General features: G+C 50.4%; 1 protein-coding gene across 3 annotated transcripts in view; it reads left to right on the top strand.

Annotated features, from left to right (window-relative positions):
- Positions 1-23,044, top strand: part of LRCH4 (leucine rich repeats and calponin homology domain containing 4) — a 66,764-nt gene that overhangs the window by 15,229 nt on the left and 28,491 nt on the right. The gene's annotated exons all lie outside the window — the stretch shown is intronic.

Here is a 23,044-nt window from a genome sequence, read left to right as displayed (position 1 = left end):
AGGGTTGCCTAATCCGTAGCCCGGTGCTCAGTGGTGAGGGAAGCCGAGCAGCCAGTGGCCACCTGGAATGGCCAGAACAGTCCAGCCCCCCTCATGGTTTAAGGGCTTTCTTTCAACACAAAGAGCTCTTCATATGGCCACAGGATGCTGCCTTTGGGCCTGATCCCGCAGGCTCCTCTGGGGCTGCCAATGTGAGTGGGGCATAACTGAGGCCAATTCTGGTGTCCTGAAGGATTCAGAACTAGCCCCACACTGCAAACCCCCTAAAGTTCTGGGGTTCTCTGGTTGCAAACCTAGGAAGGTGTTTTCTGCTACCCAGCCAGACCCATCAAAGCCCAGGATTGTCTCCTTCCTGGATCATGGGCACAGAAGCCTCTTTCCCTTCACCTGCTGGCCTTTATTGATTTGGAGAAATGGGAGAGATCACCCCCTCCCCAGGGGTATCTACTCTTAACTCTCTGCAATGCAGGAACCCCAGCTGACCATGTTCTGAAACACTCTCCTTTAACCAGCCTGCCCTTTTCCCACCAGGATAGCCCAAATATTGCACTGCAACAGGGGATCTGAACCTTGGGGTGGCCTTTCCACCCAAACCCCCCAGGCTGGTGTCTCCTAGACCTCCTTTTTGCCACAAGCATGCACTTTGCTGCTGACTCTTTGTGGGGAAAAGCACAACTCCTGTTTTGCTCCTGAGCAGGAAGGACGGTGGCCCTGCTGGGGTTGGGGAGGCGCCGGCCGCTTCTGCCAGCGGACCTGTTCAAACCAGTCCTTGCACAAAGGAGGCCTTTGCTGTGCTCTCGGCGGCCTGGGGTGCGCAGCAGGGCCAGGTTGCAAACCCGTTTTGTTGCTTTCGGAAGCGCGCTTCCTTCTAGGCCGGCCTTGGGCCCTTGATCACCAGGGGAAGGCAGCCTTAATGCCAGCAGCCGTGGTTTTGGGAAGGGTTTTCCCTGCAGAGACCCCCCTCGTGACCCCCTTCTCCCCTCCCAGCCCCAATCTAATCGCCAAATGGCACCTTAAACCTATGTTACGGTTGCCCCCATGGAATGTCTACGTGCCTTTCTTTTGCAGTGAGGTGATGATGATGATTCATTTCTATACTACTTTATATTTTTAAGAAAGAATCTCAAAGCAGTTTACAAAACAAACAAGTTTAAGCTTCAATGAAAATATTTCAGATCCTTCTCTAGGTGACGTTTTGCTTCCCCCATATTGCTTCGCTGACTTAATTCAGAGAGCAGGCCCATAGCAGAGGAGCTCTAGGGTGCAATGGTTGGAGCAGACTTCCTCAGCCTCGGCCCTCCGGATGTTTTTGGCCTGCAACTCCCATGATCCCTAGCTAGCAGGACCGGTGGTCAGGGATGATGGGAATTGTAGTCTCAAAACATCTGGAGGGCTGAGGAAGCCTGGGTTGGAGTGTCGGATGAGCACCTGGGAGATCTGGGTTCGAATCCTCACTGAAGCTCCCCCGGTGACCCTGGAGCCAGTCATGGCCACTTCACCACTGTGGGGGGGAGGGTGTGAACCGTGTCCTCCGTGGGGGAGGGTCAAGGCAATTAATAAGCTCTTCTGCTGACCTGCTTCAGAAAGCTGGAGGGGCCAGCCATATGGAGATCTCCGTTGCCAACCAGGAAATGGGGATATCAGAATTTGCTCGTCTGGCGACATAAGAACGGGGTAGCTGTGGAGGGTGTGCATGTCGGAACCTAAGAAGAGCCTTGTTGGGTCAGGCCACAGGCCCATGTAGTCCTGCGTCCCGTTCTCACAGTGGCCAAAGAATTGCTTGCAATCAGGATTTGAACACAAGAGCAACTCTCCCCTTCTGAGTGGTTTTCAGCAGCTGGTATTCAGAAACATAACTTCCTCCTGCAGTAGAGGCACAGCAGAGCCATTGGGGCTAGCAACCATGGACAGCCTCCTCCTCCATCATGCATTTGTCCCATCCTCTTTTAACGCCATCCACGTTGGTGGCCGTCACTCCTGTGGCAGGGAGTTCCGCAGGCCCTGAGTCTGGAGGAGCCGTCGAGGGTGTGGTCCTCCGAAAAGAGAGTTGGCCTCTGATCTGGGAAGCCCATATTCAAGTCCCAAACGCCTTTCCCTCTTTATATCACCTGTGAGAGGTCATTCCCCTGCTGCTCCCAGTTTGCAGAGGGAATAACTGAGGCGCATAACCAGGGCAGTGTGTGGAATCACAGCTCCCTAGTTTGGCAACACTCTGTGCCTGAAAAACCCGCTTCTGGCTCTCACATCGGTGGCCGGCAGCAGGAAGTGGCTGGTCTGGAGGGGGGCCTTTGACCCCAGGGTGTTGCCCTGAGCCCAGGAGCGGATTGCTGGAGGGTGAGCAGATCCCGGCCCATCGGAAGCTACCCTTCCAGAGGTCAGCCTCGCACCTCGGCCTGCTGGGAAGGGGTGGAAACGGCAATAGGATATCCTTTATTGTTCGGGTCTGGAACGCTTGTGTGCAGCCCCTGAGGATCGGGGTGGTGGCTGCTGCTGTGGTGTGGGAGCGAGACCAGCCCCGTCGTGGTTAGTTCGTCAAATCAGAATTGTGGCATTGGAAGGGACCCCTGAGGGTCATCTAGCCTGACCCCCTTCAGCACAGGAAATCACAGCTCAATAATCCCTGACAGACGGCCTTCCAAGCTCCGCTTTAAAAACCTGCAATGAAGAAGAGTCTGTTTCTCTCTCAACCAGCTCTTGCCACCAGGAAGTTCTTCCCGATGTTTAGTCAGAATCTCCTTTCTTGTCACGTGAAGCCACGGGTTCGAGTCCTACCCTCCGGAGCAGGAGAAAACAAGCTTGCACCATCTTCCTTGAGATATTTGAAGATGGCTGTCATGTATCCTCTCAGCCTCCTCTTTTCCAGGCTAAACATCCCCAACTCCTTCAGTCTTTCCCCACAAGGCTTGGATTCCAGATCCTCCATCATCTTTGTCCCCCTCCTCTGCACATGTCCCAACTTGTCAGTAACCTTAAACTGGGGTGCGCAGAACTGGACTCAGGCGGTATTAGGAGCTCTGGTAAATAAGCCAGGCGCCAAATGGCTCCTTGAACCAGGGTTACAGTCGCCAAAACAGTTGCCATTTTTGTGCCAGGCGACTCAGAAGTCTTATTTTTCAGTATGACTTTTTGGTTCCTGAAACTCATTCTGATTGTGCAGGTAAAATATCGCAGATAGAATTCGACAGGTTGGGTTGCTAGAGTGTGAAACGGTCAAGATCCAAGGATTGTTGTATTGTAAAATTAATGAACTTTAGAATAATGTTGGATTAAAATTAAGAGGTTTCTAGCTGTAATGGGTTAAAAGAATATAAAAAAATGGGTTTATAAAAGTAAAATTTCAAGATCACAACAATTTAAGAATAAAGATTTGGGTAGAATAAAGAGGGAAACAAATTGCTGAGCTAATAAATTGAATTGGAATACAAAAAAGAGAGGTATGAGGAGGTCCAAGAAACAAGTAAATGAAAAATAATGTGATGGAAAGATTTTTTTTCCTGTTTGTCTTTATTTTTTGTAATGTAAAAATCTTAATAAAAATCTTATAAAAAAAAAAAAGATCCAAGGATTGTCAGGCAGGCACCTCCAGGTGGTGGAGACGTCAGGCACCATCCGGGCATCTTCACCTGGTTGCAGGTGGCCGATAGCCAGGTGCAAAATGTGCCTGGCGAATTTTGAACCCTGGACACAGGACTCTAGGCAGGATCTGACCAAGGCAGGATCGAGTGGGACTGTCGCTTCCCTTGACCTGGACCCAGCTGTCTGGGCCTTTGGGGGGCTGGGGGGCTGTTGTCCCTTGGGGTTGGGAACCGAAATGTCCCCCTGGGGCACATTCCCAAAACAGCTGAGCCAGCCCTGCGTTCAGAGAAGGAAAGTGCCCCTGCCTCCATTTGGAGAAGCCCCCGGCCCCCCTTCAGCACCCATCCTGCGCAGCGGATCTTGGCCCTCCCTTTCTAAGCACGGCCTGCTTCTTTTCAGCCCTGTTGTGGAAGCAGCACCCCCTCTTCAGCTGTGCCAGGCTGCCTTTTGGCTGCAGCGGTGACCTCGCTCTCGCCTCCAAGCCCAGGGCTGGCACACCTTGCAGCTCTGTGTTGCCTAAGCAAAAGCGGCTGTTTTCTCTCCTCAACCTCCTTGTGACCTGGGGAGGAGCCTTGCCCGGGACCAAGCCTTTGGATTTGGGGAGGGACGGGCAGCAGCTGAGCAGTTTCTGGCCCAAATTCAATTACGAGGCTTCCGTCTCTCTCTTTCCGCAGGCGAAATGCACCACCCCGGACTCTCGTTTCCAAAGCATGCCCTCTTTCTCTCTCTGTGTGTGCATGCAGCTGTTCTGTGTGGCTTTTGAGGGTGAAGGGACCTCTGGATTGGAAGGGGAAGTAGTAGGCCAGCTTACACAACAGCCCGTCGTCGCGGAGGGAGAGTTGTGTGGCGCAATCTCAGACTCGGGTGGCGGAAGTCCCTGCGTCAAGGGTGTGTCTCTATCAAGGCACATGGGCTTCCTGCTTTGTGTCTGAGGATTAGGGGGGGCATGTGTGCGTGCAAGCATCCTCGCGGCAGCCCTGCCAGGGGGTTAGCGTCTTGCCTGCAGCTGCCCCGGTGTGCTCTGCGGCTGAGCTGGCATTGCAGCCTGCCCCTTGCCAGCCAGAGCTCCTTGGTGCACGCACAGAGGTGCTCCAGCACTGCCACCTTCACGGGAAACATTGAGGGGCAGCTGTGGGGTGAAATGTCCTCGCAGCAACATGCCAGCCTCTCCCTCCCCACCCCTTCGCCCAGGCTTCAGGGGCGAGGGATTTCCTCTTGCGATTCTGTTGTGCCGTGTGCTGCCTTGGCACTGAAGGCCAAGTCCGGGCAGCTGGGAGCCTCAGCCGGCTGCCCCTGACTTGGACCGCAATTCCCATCTGCCCCAGCCAGTGCAGCTGCAGGGAGTTGTAGTTCGATGCAGGTGGAGGGCACCAGGTCAGGGAAGATGGACGTAAGTCGTGGTGGAGCTCTTGATGATCAGGGAGTGTTTATATATTTATACACACACAGAGAGAGAGTCTAATAATAACAATAATTTTATTATTTGTACCCCACCCATCTGGCTGGGTTGCCCCAGCCACTATGGGCAGCTTCGAATGCAATGAGACATCAGGCATTAAAGACTTTGCTCTCTCACACACGTATATGCATAGAGATACTATGATTAACAAAGCAGTCGCTCAGTTTCTGTTGCAAAACCTTTAGGCGTCTGCCTTCGTCAGCTGCCCTGGTGGAAGCGAGAGGACGCTCCTGCCAAGGTGGTACTTAGGCGGGTTTGCCACCCTTTCATTTTCAGCTGAGCAGCCGTCGAAGGTGGAGACCGAAACCTCTTTTTTCTTCTTCTTCTGGCAATGGAAATTAAATCTAACTTTTTTTAGTTACGTTATCATTCCAGTGATCTGCTGAATCCTGAAAGGGGTCTGGAGCAAGCTTGTGTGAGGTGCTGCATGAGGCTTTCAAAATAATAATAAAATGGATTGCTGACTGCTCAGACCTTTTGGGGGATGAGGATTCAGACCTGAATAAATGATTCTGTGTCATTCATATCTCTCTCTTTCTTTTGGCAAAGGGTTTTTTGTTGCTATCATTTCATTTTATAATGTATATAAAGCAGCTCTAAAAACAGATGGAAAACAAAACTACAATACATGTACGTGGGACGAGTAGTTGCATATGAGTCCAGGTAGAAACTGTCAGCGTTAATCAGATTGTTAAATACAGTTCCAGATTTGCCAGGCTTGCAACGAGGCCCGTCTTGAAAAGGACGGTTCTGCTGTGTGTGTAACGAAGGAATGCCAGCTCCTATAAAAAGCACCTGGCGGTTGCAGCCCTTGTCGAAATCTCAGACCAGGTGCAATTTTCTCCAATCTAGCTGTTTTCCAGAGGGAGTGGCAACAAGCGTCCAGTGTGGGATTTGGGGCTGTTTTCCATATTTATTTCTCTCTCGACCCGCTGGTGGGATCAATCCCCTTCCCCAAATTGCATTGTAGCTATCGGCGCCAAAGCCCTGAGGTGTGCATGGACATCGTAGCGGCTTGCCCTCTTTGCAGCTTTCCAGGGCGTGGGGAGATCTGTGTTACTGGTGGCTGTGAAAGGGCCGTGTCGCTGGGAGGTGGTCCTCTCAGGCTGAGCCGTCCGTCTTCCGAGAGGTTCGGTCTTCCCTTCTCGCCACCTGCGGCTTCAGGTATTCTCCCCGGGTGCCAACAGCTAAGCCCGGGCAGGTTGCCCTGGGCGCCACATTCCAAGACGTCTGTCTCGACAAGCCCAGTTGGGTTGTGCCATCTCACCCTACATCAGATGCACAGCGGGCAGAGAGACCTGCCCTGTGTGTGCCTGCCTGCCCTTCCAGGGAGTTGTTTGTAGAGGGGTGGGGCCAGTTGCTTCTCTGATTTGCAGTGGGGGGGACTCTCCTCTCACATGCCTCCTTCCATGTGCTTTTTCACGAATGAGAGTCGTGTGGCCCATTGCAACATCCTGCGGAAATGAAGCTGTTCTTTCATGGAATGTCGATTGGATTATAATTGGGAGTGTTTCTGCAGCCGGCCAAGGATCCAGACAAGCTCCTCTGATTCTCCTCTTTCTTTCTCCCACCCACCTCCTCCTCTTGGCTGCTGGGAAGAACCAGTGAGTCGCCCACTTCTACATACTTGAAGCCCCTTATCGTATTTTCCCTTCCTGCTCTTGTGCATCTACCTTTCCTCCCGGTGTCTTCTCCTCTGGAGTAAGCATGCCTCGCCCCCTCTGCCCTTTTCTATATAGTCCCTTCAACCAACTCACAGGCTGCTTTCCAATATTTTTAGGGGCCTGCTAGGGCTGCCACTTTCTGAAGAGCAAAAAAGAGGACACATTTGCCGACTTCTACTTTTAACCATATATTGCTATGGCAACTCTCCTTTTAAATACCCGTGAAAAAGAGGGCGCGTCCTGGAAAAAGAGGACACACGGCAACCCTGCCAGGGTGAAAATTTAAGCTAGCTGGAAAGATTTTTTGGGTGGGGGGAGTGACTGCTGTTTGGATAAATGGGCGATCTCACACCAGCCGTAGGTGACCCTTCTTGTACCCTGTGATGTGATGTAGTTTTCTCCAGGAATTTATGTTTCCTTAACAAGTTCCTTGGCTTCAAGGAGTCTCGCCGAATTTCTCGGCTTGTGTTTTGGAAACGGAAGCAAGGCCCTCTGTGTCCATGTTTGGAGTGTCAGAGCGAGCAGAAGAAAGGGGGAATTGTAGGGCGAATCTGCCCCCAGGAACTGTCCTGACCTATTTAAGCATCTGGTTCTGGCATGAGTCTGCTGGAGGCATAGGAAAGCGACGAGTCTTTGGCTGTTTCCCAGGCACTTCCCTGTCTGTTTCCAAAAACAACACCACCACCAAACAACAACCAGGGAAATGGACCTTTCAGAAGGCGGCAGAGGGAGCGAACCTCATTTTCATCTCTTCCGGCAACGTTCTGAAATGTTCTCACACACATGGGATTTAACAGGTGGGTGGCCAGGTCCAGACACATTTTGCAGGTAAGCCAACATGGAGCCTGCCCGCCAAATACCTGGAAGTGGAGGGCAGAAAGGCTAAAGAAAGTCAGGTTCTCCGCCACCAAGCGTAAAGGGAATCTGCGGCCCATTTTGCCAGTTACGGATATTGCCAGCCGCGATGCCCCCATGAGGAGAAGGCAGCCGGCGACACCACAGCTGTCAGGATGGCACAGAACACCCCACAGCCGCATTGCAGTGCCCTCGCTCCATAGGGCATGGGGTTGCGGAGGAGGAGAGAGGGATCGCGCCCTGCCACGGACACGTCGGAGGGGAGCATCCACCACCCCTTTCAGCTTCTGCATGCAAAGAAAACACCCCAGTCGTGTTGGGGGCAAAGGAGAGGGAGTCCCGGGACTCGAGCCCCCAGCAAAAGCACTCCCTAACGGCATCCACACAACAGCCAGCCACAGTCTAAGGCTCCGTGGGGCCTTCCCCACTCATTCACAGGCACCTGGAGCCCAGGGCATGCAGGAGGAGCCTCGCTCTACGTTTTGCACGCCTTAAGTTGGCTGGCTGGCATCCGCCTGTCTCGGGAGACGGTGGAAGAGTGTGTTTCGGGGGTGAAATCAAAGCTGGATAGTTACAGCGCAAGAGAGATGTTTTTCGTTGCAGCTGTACCCCCGATTCAAGCCACAGGTCAAGCCAGCCCTGGAGAAAGTCTCCCTGTGGCACATAGAATCATAGAGTTGGAAGAGACCACAAGGGCCATTGAGTCCAACCCCCTGCCAAGCAGGAAACACCATCAGAGCACTCCTGACATATGGTTGTCAAGCCTCTGCTTAAAGACCTCCAAAGAAGGAGACTCCACCACACTCCTTGGCAGCAAATTCCACTGTCGAACAGCTCTTACTGTCAGGAAGTTCTTCCTAATGTTTAGGCGGAATCTTCTTTCTTGTAGTTTGGATCCATTGCTCCGTGTCCGCTTCTCTGGAGCAGCAGAAAACAACCTTTCTCCCTCCTCTATGTGACATCCTTTTATATATTTGAACATGGCTATCATATCACCCCTTAACCTCCTCTTCTCCAGGCTAAACATGCCCAGCTCCCTTAGCCGTTCCTCATAAGGCATCGTTTCCAGGCCTTTGACCATTTTGGTTGCCCTCCTCTGGGCACGTTCCAGTTTGTCAGTGTCCTTCTTGAACTGTGGTGCCCAAAACTGGACACAGTACTCCAGGTGAGGTCTGACATGCCTGAGTAGTTTGCACATGGCCAGTAAAACCCCACTGAGCCCTGCCAGGCAGCAGCACAGTAAGGCCCCCTCCCCCATTCCTCTGCCCCACCACCTTGAAAGCAGCACCCATCCCACCTGACTTGGGTTTTAAAAGCAGCACTTAATTTAAACCTGTTGATGAACCTGTTGATGGCATTTTACCACTGTACTGTGGAGAGTGTATTAACTTATGGTCTGTGTGTGTGGTTTGAGAGCTGCACGGTCAGGGAAAAAACAATGCTGTCCAGGGTTGTAAAGACTGTGGAGAGAATCATTGGGTGCCCTCTTCCCACCTTGGATCAAATCTACGCTTCCAGGTGCCATAAGAAAGCAGCAGAGATAGCGCAGGACAGTGCACACCCCGGAAACGATCTCTTTCAGCTTCTGCCTTCTGGAAGAAGGTACAGGGTTATAAAGACTAGGACTAGCCGCCTGAGAAACAGTTTCTATCCAAATGGGATTTTGGTTTTAAACGCAGCGTAAGGAGTCTGTATGGCAGTATTTTGTATTTTTAAAATGGGGTATCAGAGTTTTTAGGGGGCTAAACAGGCTGGGATAGCTGGGATAGCAGGCTTGTTGGGTTTTGAATGTTTTATGTAGATTTTTCAATTTCGTTGTTCTGTATGGGACGGTGACAATCAAGATTATCATATTGTAAACTGAACACACCCCATTTCAGTTTTCGAGATATTTCTTATTAGTACATGCTAGTGTGTGTGTGTGTGTGTGAGAGAGAGAGAGAGAGAGAGAGAAAGAATTCACCCTGATTTGTTTGGGTCTCCTTGGTGCTGAGGAGGGACTCCTGAGTGCCAGCAGTCCCCCCCTCCCCTTACTATTGGGAAGAAGCTGTGAGCTAATATTTGCCTTGGCGAGGGACCCTAGTAACTGGCCGGGGCACCGCAAGGAGGTAGCGCTACGTCCCTCCCAAACATGTGGGCTCCTGTGTCGGAGATCTGGCAAGTTGCCTCGAGAAGAACATAACCCCCCCCCAGGGGGTTCCTTCCTTGAAACGGGGGGTAGAGCAACCTCCCCCAACCAGGGGTTTGAGACTGCAACTCCCATCAGCCCCAGCCGACACGGCCATACGATGCTGGCGCTGGGGGAGCCCGGCCGTGCTGGGAATTGTAGTCCAAAACACCTGGCGCCAGGTTGTCGAAGGGTGTGGTGCAAAGGTGGGGTCTGCTGGAGGTTTGTGGGCAGGGGAGGGGCCCTGGCTTGCTGGTGGGGGTCCAGGTCCGGCATAGGGCCTGGGACTGTACATTATTTAAGATGCGGGCTTTGACCTTTAAAGCCCTTCACGTCCTAGGACCCTCGTACCTACGGGACCGCCTCTCCCAGTATGCCCCACGGAGAGCCTCAAGGTTCACAAATAGCAACACCCTAGTGGTCCCGGGCCCTAAGGAAGTCAGATTGGCCTCCACCAGAGCCAGGGCCTTCTCAACACTGGCCCCGGCCTGGTGGAACGCTCTGTCTCATGAGACCAGGGCCCTGCGGGATCTCATTTATTTCCGCAGGGCCTGTAAGACAGAGTTGTTCCGCCTGGCCTTTGGCTCGGAATCAGCTTGATCCCCTCCCCCTCTTTCCTTTTTTCCTTTCTCCTTCTGTGTTGGAACTCCTGTTTGGGGACTTCCCTGGCTTTTTTCTGGCCCACGTAGGACCAGTCTGGATAGTTGGCCTTGGTGAAGACTTGACGTTTTCATCCCCTAAAAAGTTTTTGAGGCTGCATTTCAATGTTGTATTTTAATATTGTTTTTTAAGTTGTATTTCAATCAATTGTTTTATATCTGGTGTTGGCCGCCCTGAGCCAGGTCTTGGCTGGGGAGGGCGGGTTATAAATAAAATTTATTATTATTATTATTTGGGGATATGGAAGCCCCCAGCTCTCAACACAGTGCCTGGATTTGGTTGGCAGCTTAGCGTGTGGGCAAGGATCAGGGTGGCAAAGGTCTGGTTTCGAGTGGAAGGGGGGGGGGTTCAGCGAGACCAAGCGGCTGCAGTGTGCCAGGCACAGGCCTCCTGCTCCCCTCCTTCCAAATCCTGGAACACCCCCCGTTAGGCTTCTTGGCCTCCAGGAAACACTTGTCAGTCTCGTTTCCAAACACTTCTCCACAATCGAGGGCTGGAAGTTTGGGTCGTAGTGCGTTTGGAGAAAGAAAAACGGCTGAGACAAAAGCGTGTGCGCCGCAAGAGAGGTCTGGATCTGGTTTCAGGGAGTGGAAGACATCTGGCACGTTTTCTTCCCTCCCCCTTCCGCAGGGGATTCTAGACACCTCGGTGTGGACAAAGGAAAGTTTTGTGTGCTGCTTTTGAACTGGGGAAGCCTCTTTGATCCCCTTGGAGCTGGTCCCTGCTTGGTTTGGGGTGTGGGGGGGGTGCGCTTTCCATTATGAGGAGGTGTTTTTTGTTCTTGGAGGTGACCTGAAGTCTTTCAGGCTTTCAATCGCCCAAGAGGTACCTGTGCTTTTCGCTCCATAAGACGCACCTGGCCATAAGACGCACCTAGTTTTTAGAGGAGGAAAAAAAAATTCTGAACGAAAAAGTGGATGTATGATTTTTGTGGTTCATGCTGTGGCCACAGACGTGTGATTTGACAGTGAGTTTGGGGTTGTTGTTGAGTCGTTTAGTGGTGTCCGCCTCTTCGTGACCCCCTGGACCAGAGCACACCAGGCACTCCTGTCTTCCACTGCCTCCCGCAGTTTGGTCAAACTCATGCTGGTCGCTTCGAGAACACTGTCCCACCATCTCATCCTCTGTCGTCCCCTTCTCCTCGTGCCCTCCATCTTTCCCAACATCAGGGTCTTTTCCAGGGAGTCTTCTCTTCTCATGAGGAGGCCAAAGTCTTGGAGCCTCAGCTTCAGGATCTGTCCTTCCCGTGAGCACTCAGGGCTGATTTCCTTCAGAATGGAGAGGTTTGATCTTCTTGTAGTCCATGGGACTCTCAAGAGTCTCCTCCAACACCATAATTCAAAAGCATCAATTCTTCGGCGATCAGCCTTCTTTATGGTCCAGCTCTCACAGACGTGTGATTTGACGGTGAGTTTGGGGTAGCCCAATGCAAAAATCCTGAGGATCCATGTGGTCCCGTGCTTTGTAACCACGTTTTTGTGCCATTGCAGCCCCATGAAACAGTGTGTGTGCGATTTTTTTGGTGCAGGCTGCAGCCATGGACATGCTATGTGATCTGATGGTGAATTTGGGGTGACCCAATGTAAAAACCCTGAGGATCCATGTGGATCCGTGCTTTGTAACCACGTTTTTGCACCATTGCGGCCCCACGAAACAGTGGATGCGTGTGTTTTTTTGGTGCAGGCTGTAGCCATGGACATGCTACCTGATCTGATGGTGGATCCCTTGGTCATTGGAGACGTTTTCTCTGTCCTCGGACTAGCTAGCGGCTGCTCTCGGTGGTGGTGGAGGGGGTTCAGAGGACCCCTCCCCATGGCCCTCGAGGTTGGCCCTCCACCACTTGCTTGTCTGCTGCTGGCTGGCAAATTTGGGACCCTCCTGCACTCCAGGCCTGTTCTCTGCTGCTGTGCAAAGTTCTTTTTTTTTTAAATAGTTTTTATTTGATATTTCAAATATACATTTATAATAAAACCAAACACATTTCCATATACAGAGATTTCTCTGAATCTCGAGACCTTCCTCCCCATCCCCTCCGTGGGTCCTAAGTTTAACGTTTCCAACTGCATATTATAACTTAATCTATATTTTATAGGGACGCGGGTGGCGCTGTGGGTAAAACCTCAGCACCTAGGACTTGCCGATCGTCAGGTCAGCGGTTCGAATCCCCGCGGCGGGGTGCGCTCCCGTTGCTCGGTCCCAGCGCCTGCCAACCTAGCAGTTCGAAAGCACCCCCGGGTGCAAGTAGATAAGTAGGGACCGCTTATTGGCAGGAAGGTAAACGGCGTTTCCGTGTGCTGCGCTGGCTCGCCAGATGCAGCTTTGTCACGCTGGCCACGTGACCCAGAAGTGTCTCCAGATAGCGCTGGCCCCCGGCCTCTTAAGCGAGATGGGCGCGCAACCCCAGAGTCGGACATGACTGGCCCGTACGGGCAGGAGTACCTTTACCTTTACCTATATTTTATATCTGTCCATATTATCCATAGTATTTATTAGATTACAAGTGGGATTGAAATCCTCCTAATGTTTTCATCTGCTTAGAGTGGACTTCTAGATAAATTATAATTTTTTCTTGAAGTTTCTGTCCTCTTGGTTCCAGTTAGCTTTCCACTTAGTTTTGCCGTTTTGGCGTAGTCCAACATCTTAATTTGCCATTCCTCCACGACAGGGACTCTTTTGGGCTTCTTTCCACCCATGTGGCTGTTGTCACATACATAAAAAGTCCTTTCTGCTCCATTGGTATATTGGTACCTACAATTCCTAATAAAAAGGCTTATGGTTAAAAGTTAAAAGTTATTTTAAAACATTTTTTTCCAGCTTGCTATATATCATTTCCCAGAAAGCTTTTATTACCTTACGCGACCACCACATATGATAAAAGTTTCCTTTTTCCTCTTTACAATTCCAGCAGGTATTCATACTTGTTCTGTACATTTTTGCTAGCTTGCTAGGAGTCAGATACCACCATTTCCATATAATTTTCTTTCAGCGTACGACGTGCCGCGAATTTCAAATCCCGTTTCCCACAACTTTTTCCAATCTGCAATCTGAATGTTATGCTCCAAATCCTTTGCCCAGTATAAGGTGCCAGTTTCAATTCCTGCTGGCATTTCCAGGAGAGACTCCCACCCCGCAGAGCTGCGCTCAAAGGAACAGTGGTCTGACTCAAGAACAAGCGATTCTCTCCCCACGCCTCCCCTTCAAACTCCTTGGATCTCTGCAGCTTCGCCAGCAGCTCCTCTGGCGTTTCCAAGGGAAGCTGCGGAAGAATTAAAGGGGCGGAATGAAGCTTAGCCCACGTTTGCGAGGAGGAAAAGAAACCCAAGTCAAGTTTGGGTGAGCTCAGGAAAAGACAGAAGAGCTTTTAATATCTATTAGGGGAAAATCTAGGTGCAAGGCTGCTCAGTCACCCAGCTGGTCGGGCAGATCCCACGAGCTCCTGCGGAATAGAGGAAGGAGTCCAGCCAACCGGAGCAAATAGCTGTAGACCAAAGTTTATTGTGCAACAGGTTCAGAGAGGAATTTCGAACCACGAGGATGGGATGACAAGGACTTTTCAAAGTTTCTATCTTATCCCAGTTCATTAAGCATCATCACTACATCATTGGTACATCAGGAAAGGGGAGGTTTATACATGATTAACATAGGAGGTTGTGTCCGACTCTTCGTGACCCCCTGAACTAGAGCACGCCAAGCACTCCTGTCTTCCACTGCCTCCCGCAGTTTGGTCAAACTCATGCTGGTAGCTTCAAGAATACTGTCCCACCATCTCGTCCTCTGCCATCCCCTTCTCCTTGTGCCCTCCATCTTCTCCAGCATCAGGGTTTTTTCCAGGGAGTCTTCTCTTCTCATAAGGTGGCCAAAGTCTTGGAGCCTCAGCTTCAGGATCTGTCCTTCCAGTGAGCACTCAGGGCTGATTTCCTTCAGAATGGATAGGTTGGATCTTCTTGCAGTCCATGGGACTCTCCAGAGTCTCCTCCAGCACCAGAATTCAAAAGCATCCATTCTTCGGCGATCAGCCTTCTTTGGGGTCCAGCCCTCACTTCCATACATCACTACTGGGAAAACCATAGCTTTAACTATACGAACCTTTGTCGACAAGGTGGTGTCTCTGCTTTTTAAGATGCTGTCTAGGTTTGTCATTGCTTTTCTCCCAAGAAGCAGGCGTCTTTTAATTTTGTGACTGCTGTCACCATCTGCAACTACTACAAAGGGACAATAGAACTTTGGTTTGCATAGTCTGTCACCTGGGCAAGTCCGGAGGAGAGCTTTTGCCCAGCGATTGACAGCTATGAGTACATCATCTCCCACGTGAGGAGATGGTGGGGACTACGTGGTTTCCAAGTCCTTGGCCAATGAATCCAATCGTCAGTGGAATGAAGGAAACTGGCAAAGGAGTTGATTTTATATGATTTTTAAAGCTAAGTAACTTCCCTGAGCTGTCAAGTCGAAAGGATACCTTTATGCATAATATTTGTAACATTTAACAACTTTAAAGATGTGCCCCCTCCCCCGTAATTTCCGTATCAATATCTGAAGGACTATTGTATTTTAATATTTTGTTGGAAGCTGCCCAGAGTGGCTGGAGAGACCCAGCCAGATGGGTGGGGTATAAATAAAAAATTATTAAATAAACAAAGTATTAAAATACAGTGGTCTGTTAAACATTAAAAGCTTCCCTAAAGATGGCTGCCTTCAGATGTCTTCTAAAAGTCTGGTAGTTGTTGTTCTCTTTGACATCTGGTGGGAGGGCGTTCCACAGGGCGGGTGCCACCACCGAGAAGGCCCTCTGCCTGGTTCCCTGTAACTTGGCTTCTCGCAATTGAGGGAACCGCCAGAAGGCCCTCGGCGCTGGACCTCAGTGTCCGGGCAGAACGATGGGGGTGGAGACGCTCCTTCAGGTCTACTGGGCCTTTGAGGCCGTTTAGGGCTTTCAAGGTCAGCACCAACACTTTGAATTGTGCTCGGAAACATACTGGGAACCAATGTAGGTCTTTCAAGACCGGTGTTATGTGGTCCCAGTCCCCAGTCTAGCTGCCACATTCTGGATTAGTTGTAGTTTCCGGGTCACCTTCAAAGGTAGCCCCACGTAGAGTGCATTGCAGTAGTCCAAGCGGGAGATAACCAGAGCATGCACCACTCTGGCAAGACAGTCCGAGGGCAGGGAGGGTCTCACCCTGCGTACCGTACGGGACAGCTGCCTATTCCTGCATTGCAGCGGGTCCGGCCAGATGACCCTCAGGGTTCCCTTCCAACTCTGTGAATCTGTGAATCTATGACTCCAGGTCTCCTCGTGGGCCAGCGTGGTTCTTGCCTCGGCATGTGTTCTGCGGGAGACGAAGGGACAGTGGCTGGGGAAAGGAAGAGGCGCCTTGCCTCTTGGGTGCTGGCGGCCTCAGCAGGGGCGATTAGGAAGGTTTCCCACACTTTGAGCTGCCTCCGCTGCTTATCTCGGAGAGGAGGGCTGTGAGAAAGAGCACAGAGGCTGAAAGGCCGCCTTCCTTGTCCCGCAGTGCAGCAAACTCGGGAGATAAAGCAGGGACCCCACAGAGAGGAGAAGGCGTTTGGGACGTGAGAAAAGATGGGGATCTGTGGGGGGGAGAGAGAGAGGGGCTGCCCAGCAAAGCAGAGGGACAAACGCTTCCTCTGATTCGAATCCGGATTCCCACCCCCCAAAATAAAGGGTCCAGGCAAGAGAAGCTGCCAGATCAGCATCTCTGGGGTGGGGGAAACTTTCGGAGGGTAAGATAAGAGCTGTTTGACAGTGGAGCGGACTTCCTGGGAAGGTGGTGGGCCTGGGTTGGGGATTTCAAAACAGAGGGGGTGACCATCGGTCAGGGACGACTTAGCTATGACTCGCGCATTGCAGGGGGGTTGGGCTAGATGACCTTTGGGGTGCCCCTCGCAATTCTATGATTATGGAATTCGACCGCAAGAGGGGCCAGGCCTTGGGCGGGGGAGAAGGGAAGGTGCTATCCACCTGCCTTCAGCAAGGTACAGAGGTCTGGCCCAGTTTCTGGGGGTGGGGAAGTTGCAGGAAGTGAAGCTGGAGGGGGCGGGGGCACCGATCCAGGGTTCAAATCGCCGTTTGGGGCCATGGAGGTTGCTGGCTGACCTAGAGCTAGTCGCTGCCTATATATATATATATATATTTATATATTTATATATATATATATATATATATATATATATATATATATATATACACACACACACACATACATACATACACACATACAAACACACACACACACATTTTTATTGATTTTTTTTATATATCAGTTCCGACAGTCATACAACATATCTTCTCATCATGCACTATTTTAGACTTCCGTCAACACCTCTGGTGATTTTCTGTTCTTTATCACTTGTTTTGCATTTCTTAACTTCTATATTGCATTTAATTGTCCTTAACTAATAATTCTTTTCATAGTCTTTCTTGTAATATTTCAGATAATCCACCTTACAAAACTTCTTGCAATCCTACTAAGGATCACAGTTACTTTTCAAATAATTCATATATTTACTCCAGTCCTCTAAGAATCTCTGATCTCGCAGGTTTCGAATCCTTCCTGTTAATTTATCTAATTCTGCATAGTCCATCAACTTCGTCCTCCGTTCTTCTTTCGTCGGTAGTTCTTCTCGTTTCCATTTTTGTGCCAATAATATTCTTGCTGCTGTCGTTACATATAAAAACAACTTACAATTCTGCCTGTTAATATCATCTCCTACTGAGCTAGTCACTGCCTTCTATCTGTCTGTCGTACCTCACAAGGTTGTTGTGGGTGTTAAATGAGCCCAGGGGGGACGGGACCTTGAGCTCCTTATAGAAAAAAGCGGGATATAAAATAGATATAATAAAAATAGATATAAAAAATATCCATTTTTGGGGTTGGACTAGATGACCCCTGGGTTCCCCTCCAGCTCTACAATTCTGTGACCCTATGGAAATAAATGAATAAGTAAACTGTGGAGGCAGAGCTATTCCGTTTCCTCCGTGTGGCTTGCAGAAGGGATGCCCCCCTGGCTTGGGATATTCCCATTGGTGGAGGGGGCCATGGACTCAAGCACCCCGGTGGGACAAAATCTGCGATTTGAGCCTGAAGTGGGCTTGCAGAGCGAGCGGGTGTGTGGGGAGCAGGACGGGTCCAGCCCCACAGCTTCCCCGGAGGGTGTCTTGGGGAACCGGCCGGCCTGGCGGCCTGGACTGAGGAATGTTAATGCCAACGGCAGCTGTGAAATGGGACTCTTGTTTCGGGGGGGGGGCGCGGAGAGAGAGGCGGCTGTCAGAGGGGGACGGGGTCCCTACAGTCCCCATAGACCACCGCCCCCCCCCCACTCACGCCAGGCCTCTCAGCTGTCTGCTGACAATTTGCAGATCTCAGCCCTGGGAGGTTTGCGTGAACATTCGCTTGAAGACAGGCTTCCCCAGTCCTGGCGCCCTCCAGATCTCTCAGACTACAACTCCCACCAGCCCCTGCAGGGCCACATGACTACTGGGGGGGCTCATGGGGGCACAGCTCCTCCGGCTGGAGCTGGCAGGGGGTGCAGTCCAGAAGTTTTTTGGGGGGTCCATGTTGAAATGCTCTCAGGTTTTCGCAGCAGCTGACCCAGCAAAGTCCAAGCCTTTTGGGATCTGGGAACTAAGCTCTCTATGGGGGGGAGCGCTTGAGGGAGTTGGGGGTGTTTGGCCTGGAGAAGAGGAGCTCTTCAAATACCTGAAGGGCTGTCACATGGGAGGTGGGGCAAGCTGGTTTCTTGATGCTCCAGAAGGGAGGACCTGAACCCAGGGCTCCAAACCACAACAAAGGACATTCCGACTAAACATCGGGAGGGTCTTTCGGACAGTGAGAGCCGTTCAACAAGAACAGATGGAAGGTGGTGGAGTTTTTATAGCAGAGGTTGGGTGGCCATTTGTCAGGGATCTTTCAGCCGCAATTCCAGGGGGTTGGACTAGATGACCCCTGGGACCCATTCCAACGCCGCAGTTCTGCGAATCTCTGCTTTGGCGAAGGGCCTTCTTAACTCAGCGGGAGAGCGTTGGCGTTGCATGCAGGCGGTCCCAGGCCCAGCCCCCAACGGCATCTCCAGGCAAATAAATAAATAACAAATTTTTATTTATACCCCGCCCTTCCTGGTTCAAAAACCGGGCTCAGGGTGACTAGCAACAAATTTAAAACGCTTAATTGTAAAAGCAGCATTAAAATACAGTATAAAAACATGAATAACAATAAAATTCAAAGTTCAGAAATCAATTTGGGGGAAATCCATCCAATAAGCATTAGATAATCCCCAGGGCTAGCTGGCTGAATTTGGGCCAGTGAGAAGACCAGGGGAGAATTGGCTGTGGGGTCTCAGAGCAGGTAATCTTCATAAAAGGGGAGGGATAGGGAAGGGAAGGGGAATAAAAGATCAGGCTGAATTCAAAATAAAGGCCAGGCCGAATAGCTCTGTCTTACAGGCCCTGAGGAAGGAGGTTAAATCCTGCAGGGCCTGGTCTCGTGGGACAGAGCATTCCATCAGGTCAGAGCCACCACTGAGAAGGCCCTGGCCCTGGTGGAGGACAGTCTGACTTCCTTAGGGCCCGGGACCTCTAAACTATGGTTTAGGGCTATGGTAGGCCTGCCAGAAACCCCTGGGGAGTGGCTGCTGCCAGCCAGTGTAGACAGTATTGAGCCAGACGCACCAGGAGTCTGACTTGCTATGGTGCAAGGCAGTTTCTTACATTCCTATCCTAAAACCCCCACCGTCGTTTCCCCAGCCCTCTGCCTTCCGCCTTGTAGGCATCTTTGGGCAGGGACGTCCTGGAGAATCTTCCTTGGCCCCCCCCCAGCCCCCTGTTCTCTTGCTGCTCCAAGGACTCCTTGCCATCCCACCCAGCGTGCTGCTGGGCTGGGGTGGTGGGCTTAAGCCCCCGGGGTGGGGGGAGACCCCACTTGGCCGTGAGGAAGCAGCCTTGGGAACCAGTCCCTCGCTCTCCGCCTAAGGGTTGGTGCTGACCTTGAAAGCCATAAATGGCCTCGGTCCTGTATACCTGAAGGAGCGTCTCCACCCCCATCGTTCAGCCTGGACACTGAGGTCCAGCTCCAAGGGCCTTCTGGCGGTTCCCTCCTTGCGAGAAGCCAAGTTACAGGGAACCAGGCAGAGGGCCTTCTTGGTGTTGGCGCCCGCCCTGTGGAACGCCCTCCCACCAGATGTCAAAGAGAAAACATCAGATGTTTAGAAGACATCTGAAGGCAGCCCTGTTTAGGGACATTTTTAATGTTTGAAGTTTTATTCTGTTCTTATTGTTCTGTTGGAAGCCGCCCAGAGCGGTTGGGGAAACCCAGCCAGCTGGGTGGGGTATAAATAAAAAATTATTATTATTATTATTATTATTATTACCCGCCTCACAGGGTTGTTGTGGCGATGCAGGGGGAGAAATATATACACCACATTGTGTTATTTGAAGGAAGAAGGTTGAGAGATAGATGATGCTGGCATCTGTCGTGTCTCGAGAGACAACGGAGTGCGCCTCTGGGGATCAAAGTGGCCTCCTGGTATGCAAGCCTGGGCAGTGTGTCTGGGGGTCCTGGGCTGCCCAGATGAGAAGACACCCCCCCCCTCGGCTTTGCTGGTGTGGCCCAAATGAAACCAGACCAGGACATTGGGCACCAGCTTGGCTGCAGGAGTTGCTGGACGGAAGCGTACAAGGCATCGTCCAACAGTCTTTTTTTAAATTTTTTATTAAATTTTCCAATATACATTTATAGTATCCAATCTAAATTTATCACATATTTTCTCTTTTAGACTTCCTTCAACCTCTCTGACAATCATCCATTATTCAAATTTTTAAATACGCATTTCCTAATTTTATATTGCATTTTATAAACCTTCACACACTTAGTTTTCATCGATACAATAGTCCTCTATCATTTACAGAACTTCTTGAAATCCCACTAGCATTATTTGCTCATCACATACACATTTCAGATAGTCTGAAAATTTTCCCCGGTCTTCAATGAACTTTTGATCTCGTATATATCTCATCTTTCCTGTTAGTTTGTCCAGTTCAGCATACTCCATCAATTTCATTCTCCATTCTTCGAGCGTCGGCAGTTGTTCCTGTTTCCATCTTTGGGCCAATAATATTCTCGCTGCTGTTACTGCATATTGGAAAAGTTTACAGTCCATTCTGTTCATTTCATTTCCTACTATTCCTAAAAGAAAAGCCTCTGGTTTCTTAACAAACATATATTTCAACATCTTTTTCATCTCATTGTATATCATTTCCCAGAAGCCCTTCACCTTCTTACAATCCCACCACGTATGATAAAATGTTCCTTCTTTTTCTTTACATTTCCAACACTTATTACATGTTTTATACATTTTTGCCAGTTTCACAGGTGTGATGTACCATCTATAAATCATTTTCATAACATTTTCCTTTAATGCAGTACATGCCGTAAATTTTATACTTTCATTCCACAGTTTTATGAAATCATTAAACTGTATATTATAACCCAAATCTCTGGCCCAGCGTATCATAACCGATTTAACTTCCTCATCTTTTGTATACCATTCTAGCAAGATTTTATACATCTTGGAGGCATCGTCCAACAGTCTTAGGGACCCCTCTCTGGATTTCCATAGGGTTTACTCTGCCTTTTCTTCTCCCAGAGATACCCTGCCAGGTTTAAGTGAGATAGAAATATAAGAATACGCAGAAGTGGCCTCCATGTCCCCCGTGGAGCCATCCTTGGGCGTGAGCAAGAGGGGACTGCAGGCTTTGCAGCCTTGTCTTCTGGGGCCTTCTTCCTGTCCTCCCCCCATCAGAGCACCTTTAGCTAGAGGAGAAGGCCCCCCCTCAAAGCCAGGCTCCCTCCTGGCTCCCACCCAGCGTTTCCACCTGCGAGGAATGTGCAGCCGGCCAGCAGCAGCAGCAACTTCTTCAAAAAGCCCTCCTTTTATCCCAGAAAGGAAACATCTGGTGGGTTGGGGGTTTCTTTTCCCCCCAGCTCTTATTTTTAGCCGGGGTGGGTGTCGTTCCCCCTCCCCTGTTCTCTGGCTGGGGGGTGGGAAGGAGAGGGAGAGGAAGGGGCAGCTGCTTCCTCAGTCCGCCTTTGCAGGAGGCAGGCCAGCTGCAAAAATGCCTGGCGGTTCTGCAAGAGATCATCTTGCAAGGCAGTCCCTTTCCCTCTGCCCTCCAGGAGGGGAGCTGACCGGCTTCGGGGCGGGTTCCCCCTCCTCCTTTTGGGGGGTGGGCCGTGGGGCCGTTTCCGGGCAGGGGGGCAACTGAGCCAGTGGAACATCTAGGCCTAACCTCGGATGCGCATTGCACAACCATCGCCACTCTCTTATTTCTTTTATTTATTTATTAAATTAGTGTCTCTCTTTTTTGCCATGGCAACTCCTCCCATGCGCATGGCGTGATGATCGCTGCTCTTTATTTATTAGTTAAATTAATTAGTCACTCTTTTTTTGCCATGGCAACTCAAAGCCGCTTACAAAATGACGTGCAAAAATATATGTGTGTTAAAACCAGGGCAGGGGGGTGCATTAAAAGCAACCAACGATCCTCAGCTCTAAAAGGCCACAGGTAGCTGAAGGCCTGGCTGAAGAGGGATGTTTTTGCTTGGCGTCTGAAGATATACAGTGATGGCGCCTGGCGGACTTCCCTAAGGAGAGCATTCTGCAAATGGGGAGCCACCGACGAAAAGGCCCCGTTTTGATGTTCCTTCCGTGGAGGAGGCAGCACAAAGAAGGGCCTCAGGTGACAATCTATGGGTCGTATCTACCTGCAGTTGCACCCCTGTCCATTGCAGATGTCTGCCTACTGGAGATTATCTCTCCAAATCAAGTTACTAGGCCTTGAAAAATACGTTTGGGGTAGGCGTTTGGTAAAGATTAGGGCTAGACAATGTCTGGTTTTCAATACCGTGATATACCACCAGCTAAACATTGTGATATACCAACATATCACGGTGTCTTAAACAGAGTTGAAGCTATGGCTGGCTTCATGGCTTTTCCCACACATGCGCATCACGATTCGCGATATATTGCCAGGTAAAACCTTATGAAACCGTTATCACGATACGGAGTTCAAACCTAGGTTATGCCCTATCGCCCAGCCCTACTAAAGATTTTAAAATTTGGTTTTATAATGTGTCTAAAACAGGGAGAGGCGTTAAAAAAGGAGATGGGAATTAAAAGACGAAAAGCGAAACTATGAAAGGGGCACGTTGAATAAGTATGTGGGTTGAAATAGGCGTGAAAAGAAAAAGTGGGAATAATAGATGTTGTCTCCGTGTAAAAAGAATGCCAGCCTTCTTAGGTGATCACGTCTAGTTCCCGATTTGCCAGCTTTGTGACGAAGGTTGTCTCGAAAAGGATGGTTCCGCTGTATATGTAAGAAAGGAATGCCAGATCGTATAAATAGCGTCTGGAGGTTGTAGCTGAAATCTCAAATTATGTGTAATTTTCTCCGTTATAGCTAGGATGCGGGGGGGGGGGGTGATTTAGTGCCGCAACTTGCATCCCTCTGAAGGAGAAGCCGGGCCTGAGTCTGTTTGCAACCCTTTGACTCAGCCTTCCCCAACCCGGTGCCCTCCCTGACTATTGGCCATGCTGGCTGGGGGCTGATGGGAGTTGTAGTCCAAAAAAATGCCAAATCTGGAAAGCACCAGG

The sequence above is a fragment of the Podarcis filfolensis genome (assembly GCF_964270895.1).
Source record: "Podarcis filfolensis genome assembly, chromosome: 13".
Classification (NCBI taxonomy): domain Eukaryota; kingdom Metazoa; phylum Chordata; class Lepidosauria; order Squamata; family Lacertidae; genus Podarcis; species Podarcis filfolensis.
This window is presented reverse-complemented; position numbering and strand designations above follow the sequence as displayed.